This window comes from Balaenoptera physalus, assembly GCF_965194825.1.
Source record: "Balaenoptera physalus genome assembly, chromosome: 18".
Lineage (NCBI taxonomy): Eukaryota > Metazoa > Chordata > Mammalia > Artiodactyla > Balaenopteridae > Balaenoptera > Balaenoptera physalus.
Window position 1 is genome coordinate 32,932,225 of NC_138899.1, and position 18,748 is coordinate 32,950,972.

The following is an 18,748-nucleotide window of genomic DNA, read 5'->3' on the forward strand; positions in this document are numbered from 1 at the left end:
AGAGCCCTGGGCTGTTGTAAGGTTGGCCTCATCTTCATTGAATCTCTTTCCCTGCCCAGATGAGTGCATCTGCTGGATGCTAAAGGTTCATACAACCAAAGACTGATGGTGGAAACATCACTTGCAAGTTGGAGTTAGGCTAGACCACTGAGACAGTGCTACCTGAAGGAAATGTGTAAAAAGAACACAGGCTGGGCATTCAGGCCACTACTGGATGCAATGCCAAGAGTTTCCAAAAACACTAAGAATTCAAAGGCATTCATTGGTGTCCCATATTGATAAGAAGCCATGATAGGGACTCTACACTAAGCTGTTGGGAAAGAAAGAGAGAGAGTGTGTGATTAAATCACACTAAACCATTTGGGGCTGTCTTAAATGACAGGTTAGTAACAGGACAGGTATTTCTAGGTCCTAGCTGCACTGGGTAGTCATAGAGGGAAGTTATAGCAAACTAGGCCAGCAGAGTATTTCCATCCTGTCTAATTTAGCCCTTACAACCTTCCATCTTGTCCCCACCTTAGAAAAAGAAAAAAGAAAAAAAACAGGGACTTCCCTGGTGGTCCAGCAGTTAAGACTCCACGGTCCCAATGCAGGGGACCAGGGTTCGATTCCTGGTCAGGGAACTAGATCCCACATGCCGTAACTAAGAGCCTGCATGCTGCAACTAAAAAAACAACCAAAAAAAGATCCAGCGTGCTGCAACTAAGACCCGGCGCAGCCAAATAAATAAATATTAAAAAAAGAAAAAGAAAGAAAGAAAGAAGAGAAAAAGAGACTGAAAGGACAAACAAAGTAATGGAATCACACCAATCATTTTTCTGTCTTGAAGAAGGCAAAGTCAGCTTGTTTCTTTACATCCATTCTGGCGCTTGTTCAATGTTTTATCATGTAATAGTTCATAAAAATAAATATATAAATATATAAATAATCGGAATACTAAAAGTCACCTGAGGAGTTACAGCATAACCGTACAACCTTCATAATTGGTACTTAGCACTCTGCACTAAGATTTTTTATTCAAAAACCCCCTAATTCTACGCTTTTATCTTAATGGGTTTCATAGAGCCAAAGTAGCTAGAATTTTTTTTTTAACTATTTGGTTTTTTTTAAGGATCAGGAGATTCTGAAAAAAATTTTTTTTTCTCCTTTTGGGAGATTTTTTAAAGTCTCTGTCATAAATAACTTCTAAAGGGCTGCCAAATATATCATTAGGGGTGTGATTCAAAGGTCTTCTGTTATCTAACACAAACAGATGGAGAAGACTTGAACTCTTGGAATTGCAGAAGATGCTAGATTCTCTATATTGGAAGAGGGAAAGAGAGACATCAGTAACACCCCCGTAACAACCACGAACAGTAAGTGCGTCCTAAGGGTCAGTCACTATCTTAAATGTTTTACGTACATTATCACATTTAATCTTTACAATAACCTGTAGAACAGGTATTAATTTTCCTCCTCTACAGGTGAGGAAACAGGAGCTCACAAAGATTAAGCATTTTGTGCAAGTCAATCCCATTAGTAAGTGGAGTGAACTCAAGTCTGTGTGACTCCAAAGGCTATGTGTATGTGCTTGGCCACTATACTTCCTCATACCATCAGGTTCAGCAAAAGAAAAACACTCACTCAGGGATGCACCGTCAACGTACAAGTTGCCACAGAGTCATGGAATCTCAGAGTGGTCACCCTTATTCCAAATTTCAATTCCCTCAACATGCCAAATATTATTTCTAGTAAATATCTAGTTTCAGCTCCCTGTTGGGAAGTTTAGCAGGAGAGAAAAAGAAAAAGGAGAAGAGAAATCTAGATAATCACAGAACATCTCTTTGTGATATCCCCTTTATCTGTACACTTATGTGGAAAGAGAGGGAAAAAAAATAAAGTCGAACTAAGCTGGAGTTCCATATGGTAATAAAAAAATCAGCTTTCTCTTCAGCTATAAACAAATCAGTTCTAAGACAAGTAGGAGCCTCGTATTAATGAAAGGATGCCCTTATAGTTGCTCCCAGACGTGCAGAAAAAATAATGGTCCTTATGAGCCCCAGACCAGAGATAATATTGGAAATTCATCAATAAAATAATGATGTTTGTCTCATTTGCGTAGAGAGACTTTAAGGTGATATGTCGAAATATTTGAGCCCAGGTTACTCAAACTTGGAAAGGCAAGCAAGTCAATCTCAGTTGGGAAACAAAGTCCCATAAATTGTGTGCTGTGAACTGTATTTTCCAGGCGGGGACGACAGTCAGAAGCATAAAGTAAAAGATCAGTTAGGGAGGGTTTGTAGTTAAAGATAGTGGATTAAACACATACGTTTATTCTCCCTCCTGAAACTCCCCAAAACTACAGTAGAGAGGGTTTTGTTAAGCACACCACTCCCAAGGGCAAAGAGAATGGGAGACATAATAGCAAAAAATAATAATAACTTTCAAAGTAGCGGTTGGAAAGAGGAAGAACAAATGAGAGTAAAATAAAGTAAGAAGTCCAAGAAAGCAGAATCCTAAAATCAGCAGCTGAAGGAGCCTAGCATTCTCCCTTTGACCAAGCAACTGCCCCTCCCCTCCTTCCCCCTTCCCCAGCTGAGCCGGGAGCCCTTCCTGCCCTGGAGCGGGTGAAACATGGGGCATGTGGGCCGGGCCACCACCATGCTGAAAGCAAGGGGATTAAGTGCAAAGGAGGCAAGCATCACATACCAGATGTTGCGACCTCCCAGGCCTTTTCTCCAAAATGACTTCCAGAATTAGCAGCCAGGATCATAAGCCTTCTTCCCACGTTAGTCAAGATGCGTCCATGGACCACAGCAACAGTTAGAGACTAGACGCAGCATCTCAGCCCCACCCCAGACCTACTGAATCAGGATCCACATTTCAACAGCTCCTTGGGTGACCCGTATACATTGAAGTCTGAGCGGAACTGCTCTGACAGGGGATTGGACTCTGTGCTTTGGAAACCTTGGAGGAAAAATCTAATGATACAAACATCAGGGATATTAAACAACCCCCCAAAAAAATACCCAAGCAGACCCTCTATGATGAAGCCCACAATCAAAAAGCTCACCCATATGTGCAGGGTTTCCAGTCAGCTTTTTAGTGCCCGATGTTAAATGTGATCACCAAGGATGTGAGAGATATCTCTACTGTGAGAAAGAACATACAAATAATCAGAAGAAACAAAGACTGTACAGAAAAAAAAACAAAAACAGAAACAAAAACAAACCTATTATCAGTATCCTCAAAGATATAGGATAATATACTACATCGATGAAACAAGAATAGAATAACATTTTTCAAAAAATAAACAGAACAAAGAGAGTCTATAGAAATCAAATATAACAGCCAAAAAAAAAATGAAAAACTCAAGAAGAGTTAGAAAATAAAGTTGAAAAAAGATCCCCCAAAGAAGTAGGGCAAAAGACTAAAAGATGAAAAATAGAAATTTTTTTCAATTGTGAAAGTAGGACATCAATACAGATTGTACTACATCCAAATAATAGGCATTCCAGAAAGACAGAAAAAAACAAATAGAGAGAAAAAAAAATCAAACAGTAATTCAATAAAATTCCCAAAGAAATGAGTTCCCAAATGGGAAAGACCAATTGAGTGCCTAACACACTATATAAAAACAGAGGTATAGCAAGAACATTAGGGGTGTTCCTCATGAAATTTCAGAAAACTGGTGTAAAGAAAAGATTCTAGAAGCTTTGAGAGAAAAAAACTTTATACAGTGAGGCAAGCATCAAAATAGTTCCAGATTTGTCAACCTCCAAGATTAGAATTAGAAAATAATTGAACAATGCCTTCAGAAGTCTGAGGGAAACTATTTCCAACTTAGAATATTCACTTAGCCAAAATATGAATTAAGTGTGAGGGCACTTAAAGATTTCCAGACATGTTTATCAAGTTTGTCTCCTATGTACCCTTACTCAGGAAGCTACTAGAAGAGGTTCTCCACAATAACAAGGGGGAAACGAAGAAAGAGGAAGACACGGGATCCAAAAAACAGGGGAACCAACTCAAGAGAGAGGCAAAGGGTGCCCCAGAATACTGGTGAAGGAGAAGTTCAGGATGGCAGGTGTACACTGGGGATAAAGGACACAGTTCAGACTGGAGGTCAAAAGGCTTTTAAGAGAGGTGGATCCAGGAGGATGAAATTGATAAAACATCTGCTGGGCTTGAATATAATCAGAAGGGAGTTTAGAAATGATTGAGGGGGAAAGAAACAGAAAGAAAGGCAAACTAAAGAATGGGAGAGTTAGGGACTTCCCTGGTGGCCCAGTGGTTGAGACTTTGCCTTCCAATGCAGGGGGTGTGGGTTCAATCCCTCATGGGGGAACTAAGATCCCACATGCCTCACGGCCAAAAAATCAAAACATAAAACAGAAGCAATACTGTAACAAATTCAATAAAGACTTTAAAAATGGTCCACATCAAAAAAATCTTTTTAATAAAAATAAATTTTAAAAAGAGAACAGGACAGTTATATACTTCATTGAAATTTTTCAAAATGGTACAAGAAAGGAAAAACAATCATAGAATAGCACATAGCTCATGTGTAAATAATAGTCACATAGTCCTAAAGTCATAATCTTATGAACAGTTACAAATCTTATAAATGCTGAAGACTAATTTTAAAAAATTATGACATCTATATACGTTGAATGAGGAGGTGGTATGCATATTTGAGGATAGTGGGTAAGGTTGCTAAATTCTCATCTTCCACAGCAGGAAGTGAATAAACAATACTGAAAAATCAAGATGTTGCACTATTAGCAGGTTGTTTAGTGATATGGATGCAAGCATCAAAGGTAACAGATACAAGTTTGATAGAGGATTCTCTATTCTTCTAGAGAGTTGGAAAATGGAAGACAGAGGGCAGAGGCAAGTAGGTACAGCTAATTTTCATAATAACCCTTACAGGACTATTTCATTCTTTATATGCATTAATAACTGATAAAATAAAAATTAAAATTTTAAATGAGAGAATATTAGGGTGAATCCTCATTTTCAACACAAGGAAGAGTAAATGAAAGTCTAACGGCCTAAGGGGGAAAAAAATCATAACTTGGAAAATGTCAGAAAGGGGAAATTTCTTTCTAATTAATTAATTAAGTAATTAATTAATTCTTTTGGCCGAGTCATGCAGTTTGCAGGATCTTAGTTCCCCGACCAGGGATGGAACCCAGGCCCTGGCAGTGATAGTGCTGAGTCCTAACCACTGAACTGCCAGGGAATTCCCAAAAAAATTTTTTTTATTTGAAGAATGCATACTTCAGGGCTTCCCTGGTGGCGCAGTGGTTGAGAATCTGCCTGCCAATGCAGGGGACACGGGTTCGAGCCCTGGTCTGGGAAGATCCCACATGCCGCGGAGCAACTAGGCCCGTGAGCCACAATTACTGAGTCTGCGCGTCTGGAGTCTGTACTCCGCAACAAGAGAGGCCGCGATAGTGAGAGGCCCGCGCACCGCGATGAAGAGTGGCCCCCACTTGCCGCAACTGGAGAAAGCCCTCGCACAGAAACGAAGACCCAACACAGCCAAAAATAAATAAATAAATAAATAAATAAACCCAAAGTTTAAAAAAAAAAAAAAGAATGCATACTTCAAAGATGGTGGAGTAGTCTTCTCCTCAGATATCATCCAAAACCAACAAGAAGAACAAGAGGCAATAAAAAATTTCTCATCAGTGGTACTAGTTGCCCTGAACAGCGAAACATGAAGACAGAAAGTGGATGGAGAGGCAGTAACTAGTTTAGCCGAGTGGGGGAAGGTGAAATCTAAGAACATTCAGAGGGGGGATATTGACCAGAATCCTGCTACTCTGGCCTTCAGGCTCACGTGCCGGAAGCATCAGGCACTAAAGATGGAGAAAGAGGGAGTTGCTGAAAAGAGAAGACTTGACTGAAAGTCTGCACAAAGAGCAGTTGGACCCTAGACCCCTACCCTACCCTCTACAGTCAGGGAACTACCCCTCCCCACCCTCAAAAGATGCAAAAGCTTTATTCTCTGTCACTGAACCAGGCTTGTGATGTCTGCTCTTTAGGCAGGAGGCATGGTGTAAGGCAGAGATGCGGTGCCAAATGGAAAATAGGGCATTAAATAAAACTGCATACAAAGCCATGTGACCCCAGTCCAGCTCCCAGAATATCTGCAAACCCCCATGAAGACCCCTACTCTCTTGGAAGTAAGCACTGGAGAGCAGCAGACATTGTGAGTACCCTTCATATGGACTTAGGGAGCTTGAACCATGAATATCTCAGTGGCCACTGTGATGCCCCAAGACTAGAGGCCCATGCCCAAAGTGTTTTTACTGTGTACATTACCCACTGGTGTCCCCACCCAGAAAAACATGACACACTGTACTTCTTGACAAAGAGGGTGTGAGGACCCTGAACCAGATTTCATTTTATTTAGAAAAAATAAATGGATGTATTATTTCTTGCAACCAAATATTGTGGTAGTCACATCTGTCTTTGTTCAAGCTATTCCTTCTGCACAAATGCCCTCCTACCACACCTACCTAGTGAAATCCTCATCTAAGAGCAGCCAGGTTGCCTTCTTTCTCTAGTTTTCCCTTATTCTTTTCCATTTGGCAGAATTAGTTACTCTTGCATTTTTATTCCCATAGCTCTTTATACCTATCTCCAAGACAGTACTTTGTTCTCTAGTACCCTTGACATTGCCTTGGTGTATATATCTCTTCTAGATTATAAACTCCTTGATGGGAAAATCAATGTCTTATTCATTCTTGAAACACCAGTAAGTCCCATTTCTTTGATCTACATGTAGTATAAGAATCCGCTATCGCTATCAAAGGACTACATACCATCATCTTCCAGGAGTTCCACAAAGTCTGATGAGGTGCTTATGTGTTGGAAAAAACAGCACAGTATACTCTGTGTGTGAACATAACACTAAACATATTTATTATTTCTGTGCAATAAAAACTGTAAAGCTTTCTTCAAGCTATTAAATAATAAGACTCTAGAAAGAAAATGCAGAGAAAATTGGGAGGGAGGGTGGCCTATGGAGAAGCTGAAAAACCTTATATGTACAGTAACCAACCACACTTTCTGAATTAAATATTGATTTTACAAGTATGAGAATGAAACCAGATTCTCTTGGAATATTTGACATATATTGTTTCCTAAGTCTGTGAAATCTTAGTGGGAAATCGGACAGATAGATAGTATGACCCATGAAGAAGAAAGCCTAGTAACTGTGTTTGGGAAATCTTGAGGAAGTTGAAAAGTAGACTGATGATTTGAGAAATCTAAGAAAACTGGAACTGAAAAGAGGTGTTTAAAATTATGTTTTTATTGAAAGTATTTATTGTAGAAAATTTGGAAAATATAAAAATGTATAAAGAAAATAAACTGTCTGTAATCACCACCCTCAAAAAAAAAAGACTCTAGAAATATATCCACCAATCAGCTTCACTTCTGTACTCAAGGGGGAAAAAAATCACCACTCAATCAATTTAGTAAACACCTTAAGAAAACTTGGTACCGAATAATAACCAGAATCCTGTCAGGGTCATCTGGTTTCCAGATCAGAGTGACAGCTCTGGAAAAATAAGAGGAAGATGGTCTTTTACAAGGCCTTTATCAATATCTTAGAAAGTATAGGTATCAATACATGCTGGGTGTCAAAGTCGGGTAGGAAGGCATGGAAGAAGTGATCTGTAGGTCTCTCCCTTGGGCCTACACTCTAGGCCTTGTTAGCAATAGAAACTGCGCTGGGTCCGTTTACCTCCTTTCAGATAAGAGAAACAAATGGGAACCCATCTCACTGGATACTGCCACAATCTACGGCATGGTTGGACCCTTTGGACAGCTCCCACTGAAGATGAGTTCACTGTTAAAAATTACAACACAAGAGAAAACCAGCTGCCATGAAAGAGATGCACCATGAAAGAATTACAACTACTATATATAAAACAGAGGGAGGGGCTTCCCTGGTGGCGCAGTGGTTGAGAATCTGCCTGCCAATGCAGGGGACACGGGTTCGAGCCCTGGTCTGGGAAGATCCCACATGCCGCGGAGCAACTAGGCCCGTGAGCCACAACTACTGAGTCTGCGCGTCTGGAGCCCGTGCTCCGCAACAGGAGAGGCCGCGATAGTGAGAGGCCCACGCACCACAATGAAGAGTGGCCCCCGCTTGCCACAACTAGAGAAAGCCCTTGCACAGAAACGAAGACCCGACACAGCCATAAATAAATAAATAAATAAAATTTAAAAAAACAAAACAAAACAGAGGGAGTTCCCTGGCAGTCCAGTGGTTGGGACTCGGCACTTACACTGCCGTGGCCTGGGTTCAATTCCTGGTCGGGGGAACTAAGATCCCTCAATCCTCACGTGGCCAAAAAATTAATTAATTAAATTTAATTTAATCAAATTAAATTAAATAAACAACAAGGACCTACTGTATATCACAGGGAACTATATTCAATATCTTATAATAACCTGTAATGGAAAAGAATCTGAAAAAGAATATATATATATTTAAATACATATATATATTTAACTGAATCACTTTGCTGTACACTTGAAACATTGTAAATCAACTATACTTCAGTTTAAAAAAAAAGAATTTACAGTACAGGAACTAGGAACAATAGAACAATCTGGAAGGAACTTTAAGTGTGTAAAGAGCTAAAGAAAAAATAGATTCCATAAGGTTGAGGACAGGACATTATAGAAAAAAAATCCATATTTGAAAATGAGCTGTAAGAAATACTAGAAAAGAAAATATAGTCACTGGGATAAATTCCAGTAATTAAAGGCTACTTAACTCAGGTACCTTTTTTGTGTGTAGGGCCCCATGCTGGGGTCAAAGTTCGGTTGACAAAACTTGTGCTCAGCTTTAAAGAATCTTTTATAAAGTCTTCCAACCTGGACTCTTCACTAGAGTTCCTTCTCATACAGTCATTGAAAAAATTGTTGAATGCTACTACTACTTTATGAGAGGCACTGAGCTTGGTGGGGCAGATAATAAAAATGAAGAGCAGTCTTTGCCCTTGAGGAATTTACGATCTAGTAAGAGAGTAATTTCTGTGAGAGAGACACCAGAATAGCACGTAGTCTAATTATAAAAGCTGTGGTTGTATCAGCTACCATGTACCTAGCTTTACAAAGCGCCTACCTAATTGCGTCCTCTAATCTTCACGACAACCCAGTAAGATACGTATTATCATATCATCCCCATTTTACAAGGAGAAAATGGGTCCTTAGGAAGCTATAGTAACTTTCCCAAAGTCAAACAGGTAGAAGATTTTAGGGTTAGGATTTCAACCCAAGTCCTCTGACCCCAGGACCCACCTTCTTTTTTGGTATGCTTGTATTTATGCAAAATGCTTTCAGAGCACAGAGGAAGCAGGAATGGTCTGGCCTCGTTAAAAGTCTATCTTCCCCTCAATTTGATCTCCTTTTTTCTCCATTCCATGATAAGACAATTACCACTCAAAGAACAATTTTTTGGCGAAGAAGTCAATGAATTGCAAGGTATGGTTCCAACTTGCAAGGAGCTCCTATTTCCGACGGAATGAGGGGAAAAAACTAAATAACGTATAAATATTTTAAAATATGTAAAGAATGTATATGTGTAATACAATTTTTTAAATGGGAGCTAAAAAGAGGAACAGTGAGGCCTCAAATAGTCAAATAAGAAAGCATGGAGGAAAGGAAAGGGGTTCAAGGACAACCAAGCCTTGAAGAAAAGTAAAGAAATCAAAGGAAAAAAGGAAGGAGAGTTGACTCAAAGGGTTGGAAAATTTAGTCCATGAGTTCCCATTAAGAGTGGCGATTTTTCAATCCCGGCTCTTCTATTTACCAACTATTTGAAAGGTATTACTAACCTCTGGACCTCAAGTGTCAATTTCTTTATCTTTCAAATGGGGATAAAAATAGCTGATTCACAGGATTTTGTAGGAAGTAAATGAGATCATTTAAGTGATCTGCTTGGTGCCCTGCACATCTGAAGGAGCCAACAAACGTCAGAAACGGTTCTAAAATAAAAATTTTAAAAAAACAACAAATGTCAGAGGTACGTCTATTATTCCATGTAAAGCTGAGAAAATTGAGGGAAATGTAATTATAGCCTTCTAGAATATGAAGGGTTTTGAAAGAAAAGATCATTGTTTTCCATGTTCACAGAAGAGATCACCCCTTCACCCCACCCCCCAAAAAAGAGGATTTAAACTGATTTTGGCCGCACCTGATGGTGGCAGTATTGGAAGTTGGAATCCATTTCAGAGAGTTGGAAGCTGGTGGGAGCTAGTGGGGCAGGAGGGGGAGGTCATAAAAAGAGGAAAGATTTGTTATCTCTTTGGACCTATTTTGAAACCGGGGAAAGACTCCTTCTCGGACTAAGATGATAGGATTCTGTAAATATATAAGCTGGTATTTGCCAATAAAAACTTCCTCCTGTGTGGCCCTTTTTATCCAATAATGATTTCCTGCTCTACTTTGGCTGCCAAATGTATCAGAATGTAATCAGTATATTCCTAAGTCAAATTGCAAGCTTTAGAAATAATGGCTAATGCTCTGATCATTTGCAATAGAATTTTAAAGCCAGCTAATGTTTAAGGTTTCTTGGGGTTTCAAACTCAGCTGTAGTTTTGTTTTAACCTTTTCCCCTTTCAACACCTCAGAAATGATCAGCAAGATTCCTCTTTGCCAAGAACCATCTTTTCTCATTAGAGTTATTCTTAGTTTCATCTGGAGTCAGAGTCAAATTTTATAATCCTCAGCTTCCGAGATAGCAACCAAATCGTCTCCTGCCTGCAACTGAACATCTTTTCCCACCAGGAAAACCTATTTACCTCTCTTCAACCCCACACCAAGAGTGCCAGCTGCCCAGAGACTGCGAAGTGGAGACAGGTTAGACTGGCCGAGTGTGACCTGGTGAGGCAAGGGAGGATACAGCATCAGGCACAGTGGGCACTGACCTCCCAACGCTCGGTTCCCCTTGTAACTAATTTGCCTGTGATCTAAACCTTCCCTCTTTGAATTCCCAGGTCCCTAAACCTGGTTTGGCGTCCTGATGGTGGCCTCTGGGTCTGCCCCTCTTCTTACTTCCTGCTTTTCTTAACCCAGATCCTAACTTGTGGCTCTCTCTGTTAGTGATTGCAATCCCCAACACTCGCATCTTGACGGCTCCCTAGCCTTCCAGATCCTGGAGCTTGCCGTGGCTATGAAGGAAGATTCCAAGCCAGCATTTTCCCAGTGTTTTCTGCACCGTGCCAGGGTGGGGACACGCTCCTTAGACTAAATTCTCCCGCAGATTCACAATGTGCAGTAAGTAGCACAGTACAGGTTCTAAGATGTCCTGCAGGAATAAAGGGGGTGGGGGAAATGACCTGTTTTAACTTTGTTTAACCCAGCATTTTCCTATCTAGACTGGACAGCTATTCTTTCATCAAAATGCCTACCTCTCCCATTTTAATCTCCTAAGCCTAAATAGCGATTTAGGATTCATACTGGGTTCAAACCTTGGCTCCAGCACATTCTAAGTCTGTGACTCTGGGCAGGTTCCCTAGCCCCTCTCAACCACAGTTTCCATATCAGGAAATCAGTGCTAACATGAGTTAATATTAGTTATCACCTTGGGTTTTTGTGAGAATGAGATGCAGTCCCAGCACATGCTAAGCTCTCATTAAAAGCTCTATTTTTAATTAATTCTTTCTAAATAATGCCCACCCCATTACTATATTTGATTCCAGCTAGCCTCCCAGCTTTAAGTCTCTTTCCTGCTCCAGTGATTCCTGCAGGCAGTTGCCAAAGAATTATTCTAAAGTACTGCTTTTATCAGTTCCCTGTGTTCTGAAGTCTTTTTTTTTTTTTTTTTTTTTTAGGTGTATTAAATTTCTTCCAAACTCCTCTGCCTGCCTTTGAAAGTTCCCTGTACCCTGGGAGCTTCCCTCCCCACTGCTTGCCACCAAAGCCCTGGGTTCCCTGGGAAAAGTGAAGAGTCTCCTCCATCTGCCCTGTCTCCTAACACAGGCACCTGCTGTCCATACACTGCTTCTGTGATACTGGTTCTTGGGAAAACACGCTCCTTTAAATTCACCTCTTGGTAAATCTTCCCTGAACTACACTGGTCCATATTGATGGCTCCCTCCCCTCTACTTCCTGTGGTCTGCTCCACACAATTTAGCCTTTAATTATATGCTGTCTTCCATGGTCCACTAATTGTTTCCTGCTTCTTAGTTTCATCTTCTCAAACAGGTTGTAAACAACTTGAGGGCAGGGACCACATCGTACACTTTTCTTCTTAATAACCCCAGACATGCACAAGAGTTAGGACCTCATTCATCTTTGCCAAGTAGCTGAAGTTAGCCTAACCAGACTGCCAAGGAGGGATCACAGGACTCGTCCATAACTGGTACACACAACCTGAAAGACCTTCAGGTAACCCACACTTGCTACATTTTATATTTTCGTTGAACGGAATTCACCTGCTGTCTAAATATTCCCATGCTTTACCAAATTCTCAAAGTATAGATGTAGGAGTTGAGATTCCAAATTCCAAATCCCCTGTGACTTGTTTATAAGTAGTGACGAGGGATGAGGAGTCAGACTCCGCTCTCTTTGGGAGCTGCTTTTCTGTCCTGGGAAGTTTACGCAAATGACGCAGGAGTTGGTGGGAGACTTAATTACTCTCCAGTGAAAACCCAGACAGCTTTTTACCATCTGTTTCCTCAAGGAGAGGCAACCAAGAGACAGTAACCCTCTGTAAAGTTACAATCCCAGAGGTAAAGTACTTTGGGATCCTTGGATGAAAGGGAGCCTACAGGTCCACGACACTATTATTATTGTCATAAATAATGGTGCTTTGTATTTTATCAAAGGCGCTCAGAGTGGCTTGCAAACATTAACTAATTAACTAATTATGCAGCCAGAGAGACGGAGACACGTCTAAATTCGTTGACTTACCCAAAGTCACATGGAGAGTAGAACCCAGGTCTCCTGACATCCAGTTTGAACAGCCCACGCTGCTTCTCATGATGTATTAAAATTTTTTTTAAGTACGATTTATGATATAAAAATAAACCTTGGGAAGGTAAATGACATCTAACCTTTCAATAACCATCATGTAATAAAACAGCAGAAGTGGGAAAAACATCTTGAAGGAAAGATGTGTGGCTAGAATACTTTAATAAATACACGGCTTTAATCAAAACTTTCCAAAGGGAGCGAGCGACTCTACGGAATCTGATATTTAATCATTGCTGTTCTAATGGTTTAAAACAAAGAGGTATAATCCACCAAGTTTTAAACAGAAACTAGTCTAACAAGTTCTATACTTTATTTTGAACTCTATTTCCTTATTTTTTCAGTGTTCTCAAGAAGGTTTTCAACATTTATCAATGTGATGCAAATGTCACATGGAAGATATAAATACTACTCTTCAGATACCTCACATTCTTCCTGATTCAAAGTCATAGTTTAATATTAATGCGATTCAGGAAATTGACAAGGAACAGTGTCTCCAAGGAAACGCGTGGAGGAGGGGGAGGGAGATTTGAACCTGTGATTTGTTTAATAATGAGACACTCTGCTGTTTTGCCACTCTCCACATCACCCGTGGATATGCCAATAGATAAAATGCTCACAGTGTCCTAGAGCAGAGACCCCTATCAGAGAGCCAGCAAATCCTGACCAGATGACACCAGGCCAGCTTCCACTTCAGAAACTCCATGTCACCAATCTTCATATTCCTTTGGTAGTTTTTTATTTCAAAATTGCCCTTCATATAATTGTACGTAGCATTGTATTTCCTAGTACCTGCCCTCATAAAGTTGGTATAAAATGGTACAGTAATCCAACTAATTCTATATCCACCATTAGAAATTTAGGTCACTTTTTCGAAGTTGAGGCATCACACAACAGAATTTTCTAGCAACATCGTTCATCTTCCATTCAAGAAGAAATAGCCTTTTATTTTGACTCACCCATTATGCTCATACTTAGGCCTTTCTCTGGTGCTTACCAGCACAATGCCTGTGTCCTCAGGAAGAGATATTATAGGGAGACAAAATGACAGCCAGTATGATTAAGCCACACTGTTCACCAAAGAAAGACTAGATTAAAGATGAATACGTACAAACTTGAACCTCATTACTACCTATCAGATAGCCAAGAGCAATTGACCTGACTCCTTTGTGCTTATGTTTCCGTTTAAAGAAGAATCAAAACAATACTTTACCAACAGCAAAAAAATGTTAGGCATTTGTGATCCTCACTTATTTTAAGCGCCTGAAAGTCTCTACAAAATGAAGCCTTTATGCAATGACTAAACAAAACAGAAAGAATAATCCTTTTTTTAAAAAAAGAAAAAGAATTCAGATGATTAGTATCAACAGATACTTCACCACCGCTTGACAATTCATCGCCTGACAATTTTCCTCATAGCACACCTTCTCCAGCCAAACACTAGAAAAACCATTTATTTCCGAATATTTTCAGCCTACCAACATCTCATACATTTAAATCTAGAAAAGGGACTGACAGCATCTACTGCTTAAAAGAGTTAAATTTTTTTAAGTAATAACATTCCACTTTGAAAATAAAATTGTTGTTACCATGGGCTTATCTGTGCTAATTCCCACTCCTCCCTGATTAAAAAAAAAAAAAAGTAACCTATCAGGATTTAAGCATTTCTTCAAACCAAGCAACCTGTTGAACAACTTCTTAATGTGCCTATCAATCATCTGGTGATAAGAAGAGTTTGCATTCATAATAGCTAGTTGCTAAAATAAATATGAGTTACTATACCTAATTCAATCAACAATGGGACCTCAGAGGTCAGCAAAGAAATAATCAAACAATAAGTATGAATAGGTTGTAATTTTTCTGATTAACAAATGTTCTCCTTGTCATATGATGTTAAGAGCTGCTCAAAGCACTCAGGTAAATTTAGAATGTATGTATTTACTTTGGAAGGGTCTGTGTGCACTCTCCCAATCAGAAACCCATGAGCCTATAAGTTTTGCAAACATCAAGTTTTGCTTTCAGAAAACATTTCTCTGTATGGAATTTATGTTTAACAGGTTCCAGGGCCACAATTCATAGAATCTAACAGAGATCAAATAAAATGTGAATGCTGCTTTACCTTAACTACATTCGTACTCAACCCATCCAAGATTATCTTATAAAGCAGCCGATGTCGTTTGGGAGAGAATAGATACATGTATATGTATGGCTGAGTCGCTTTGCTGTGCATCTGAAACTGTCACAACATTGATAATCAGCTATACCCCAATATAAAATAAAAAGTTTAAAAAAAAAAAGCAGTCGATGTAATAAAACTCGGTAATTCCATCTTCTTTTCCTAATTAGAATTATATTTTCCATGCAGGGAAAGGGAGAGATTTGGGTCCTGAGACAGCCATTCCTGCAGCCGCCCTCCCAAATAACCAATGTCAATTAGAGAGTGAAAGGGTCACAGTGAAAAGCTCGTCATCCATTGCTCTTATCACAACTTATAATATGACCAAAATGTCAGATCTAGGTTTCTATTGCTTCTGATTCGTCATCTCCACTCCTTCCTTCTCAACCATTTTGAGGGGGATGGCAGCAGTAGCAAATAGAGTTCAGCTGCAAAATTAAACAGTTAGGCTAAAAATCTTGGAAGGGGGGGAGCGCAATGGCTTTTTAATAAAAGCAAAACATTGGGGAGGCAGACGAGAATGCAAACGAAAAGTATCATCAGGTGAGAATAATTTCTTCCTCTAGTTTAGACACATGGCTCCATTGCTACCCCCAAAATCTAAAGTTTTTAAACAGCTGGTTTGTTTTGGTTTTTTTTCATAATAATAGATTTTGAGGACTGAATAAAGAGAAAAAAATCAACGGGATGAGTGGACTGGACAAGTGATTGATTTCATATATTGGTGCTTGAGGCGTCATTATTGGTTCCTGTAGAGAAATCCAGAGGCACAGAGTACCTCGTCTCTCAGCGTCACCAGCTCATTTCAAGCATCTAAGAGTGGTGGGGATTAGGGTCTTAGAAACAGAGAGAACTGAAAAATCTGTCACGTGGCATTTATAAAGGAAGCAACTGACACAAAAAGACTGTTAAATGTCTAGCTATGAAAGCACAAATGTCATTAGACAGTCAGCGTCTTCTCTGGAAACTAGATTTTAATAGGTTTTTGATTGTCACTTTTCTTTTATTTCTTCATTACTCACACCTTGGAGGGATTCGCTTTCAAAAGGATTTGCTTAAACTTCCCCCTCAAAATCCAATTTGCAAATACACCTGCAATTGAATTTTCAATATGTACCGTCACAGGTGCCCTCCTTTGTATGCAAAACAGTCCCAGCTCACAAGTCTGCCCATGGCAACCAGGCCACACTGCAGAGTCCAGGTGACTGATTCCTGCAACACAGAAAGGGGTAGAAAAATTGAGGCCATTATTCATCTCCTCAGGCTGAAAGTCCACTTGGAGTGAATACTGAATTCTAGACCGACCTTCCAATACTCTAAGTATTGGAACTGAGCTCTGAATAAGCAGATTGAATTTAGATCTCAATTTTATTGGAAGAAATCTGTCCAGAAAGTGCAGGTACTTTCCTGATCCTTAGAAAAAAATATGATGTGTTTAAATGACTATAGACTATGGAATCCACATTTTGTTTATTCTATTTCACAACAGATCAAAATTATGAACTCTGAGTCTATGCGTATCTACTCAAGGTTTTCATCAATAAACAAATATTTTCTGAATGCCTAGTGGGTGCTTGTCTTGCAGCAGGAGCAGAAAGAAATAAAAAGGAAACACTGACTTCCGTGGATAGGCCTGAAATTATAAGATATCTATTAATAACTAAATCTGTGTAACACAGATTCAACCTAGTAGTTAAAAATGAAAAGCTACATAAAACAATTTAGGATTCCATTGCAGTAAGAACTTTATATAATCTAGCACCATTGTTTCAATTTTCTTTGAAACAGTTTGTTATTTAAATTGTGTTTGAAGTTGGCATTAACTAACTAAATTATAGTATTATAGTAATTTTAAGCATCGGACATCATTCAGGGTAACTTTACTACTGACTATATCAATTTGATTATCAATTTTCAATTAAGCTAACTATTGTGACAGTAGATTATTGTAATATCTTCCCTGGTATCCTTGAAATTTCCTTCAGCACTTCTGATTCATGTGGCTCTTGATTAAAAGGTTAGGACACATTTCCCCCTTTACTACTCAGTAAAATAATACATTTTGAATGGTTATCTTTCACGATACAGGTTTAAACTATACTGCCTGATATTTTCTAATTGCAGCCATTTCTCTGTTTGAAATTTTTTTTTTTCTTTCTCAGGCTCCAATTTAATTCCTCTTCCTTTTCCTGCACCTCCCTGCCTTCATATCAATCTGGGGCCCCTTCAATCCGTTTCTTCATTTTTTGCTTCTAGCCAACCCATCCCTAACATCTTAAAATCTACGTCCACACAGTTGCCATTTTATATCACACCAATAAATTACCTTTGGTCCATAGCACCCAACAAAAGCTTCGTAATTACAGGAAGGGGGGAGATGAGAAGTGTATTCATTTGTCACATCATCCCTAGAGAAAAATATTTATGTTTTTAAAGAAACACAAAAGAAAGTTGGTGGTTTAAAAAAGAGCAGGGGGGCTTCCCTGGTGGCGCAGTGGTTGAGAATCCGCCTGCCAATGCAGGGAACACGGGTTCGAGCCCTGGTCCTAAAGATCCCACATGCCGCGGAGCAACTAAGCCCGTGCGCCACAACTACTGAAGCCAGCGTGCCTAGAGGCCGTGCTCTGCAACGTACAACGAAGAGGAGCCTCTGCTCACCACAACTAGTGAAAGCCCCACGCAGCAACGAAGACCCAACGCAGCCTAAATAAATAAATAAATAAATTTATTTATTTAAAAAAAAAAAAAAAAAAAAAACAGCAGGAATGGGCTTCCCTGGTGGCTCAGTGGTTAAGAATCCGCCTGCCAACGCAGGGGACACTGGTTTGAGCCCTGGTCCAGGAAGATCCCACATGCCGCGGAGCAACTAAGCCCGTGTGCCACAACTACTGAACCCTGCGCGCCTAGAGCCCGTGCTCCGCAACAAGAGAAGCCACTGCAATGAGAAGCCCGTCGACACAACTAGAGAAAGCCCACGCGCAGCAACGAGGACCCAACGCAGCCAAAAATAAATGAATTAAATTAAAAAAAAAAAAAGAGCAGGAAAGAGGAATGTGGGCTGTAGTATTTTAGCAGATTCTTACATCACTCCTAGTATCTGCCTCCATTGTTGGACTTATCACGCTCCATTGTGATATGTATCTGTCTATCCCACTAGATTGAGAGCCCTTTGAGGGCAGGAGCTCTGGCTAGTGTCAGCTCAGCCTCCAAGTAGATAACTAATAAACGTTTGGGGAGTGAGTAAATAAATTCCTTTCTGTTGGAAGACACTGAACCATCGCTCCTACCCATACCGTTCCACCCACTCCGCTCCTATACAATCCTATCTCCCTTCATTTTCCTGAAGGCAACCATCCAGGTGCCCCCCCCACCCCCACTCCCCCCACCCCCACCCCCACCCCCCGTCAGCCTTTCCTCTGGGTCTCCTGTTCTCTCCGCTAGCAACGCTGGGGGCAGGAAGCCTCCGGTAAAGCCTGACTAGGGTTGCTCGCCAGAATTATGCGCATCACTAATCTTGATGTCATTGCCTGTCCTTTGGAGAGCTAAGGCAGTCTTCAAAATGTACATGTCCCACTCAATGACCTTTAA

The 18,748-nt window shown here is 40.0% G+C and overlaps 1 protein-coding gene across 5 annotated transcripts in view; it reads right to left on the reverse strand.

Annotated features, from left to right (window-relative positions):
* The window catches only part of KLF5 (KLF transcription factor 5), a 67,352-nt gene that overhangs the window by 9,249 nt on the left and 39,355 nt on the right, over positions 1–18,748 (reverse strand). Inside the window, exon 6 of one of the 5 annotated variants that reach the window (XR_014256052.1) lies at positions 9,846–16,372. The exons of 2 other annotated variants lie outside the window; for them this stretch is intronic. The gene's annotated coding sequence lies outside the window, so the exon portion shown is untranslated. Of the gene's footprint in view, positions 1–807; positions 16,373–18,748 lie in introns of all 5 variants that reach the window. 2 more of the 5 variants (XR_014256053.1, XR_014256054.1) reach the window with 2 other exon arrangements.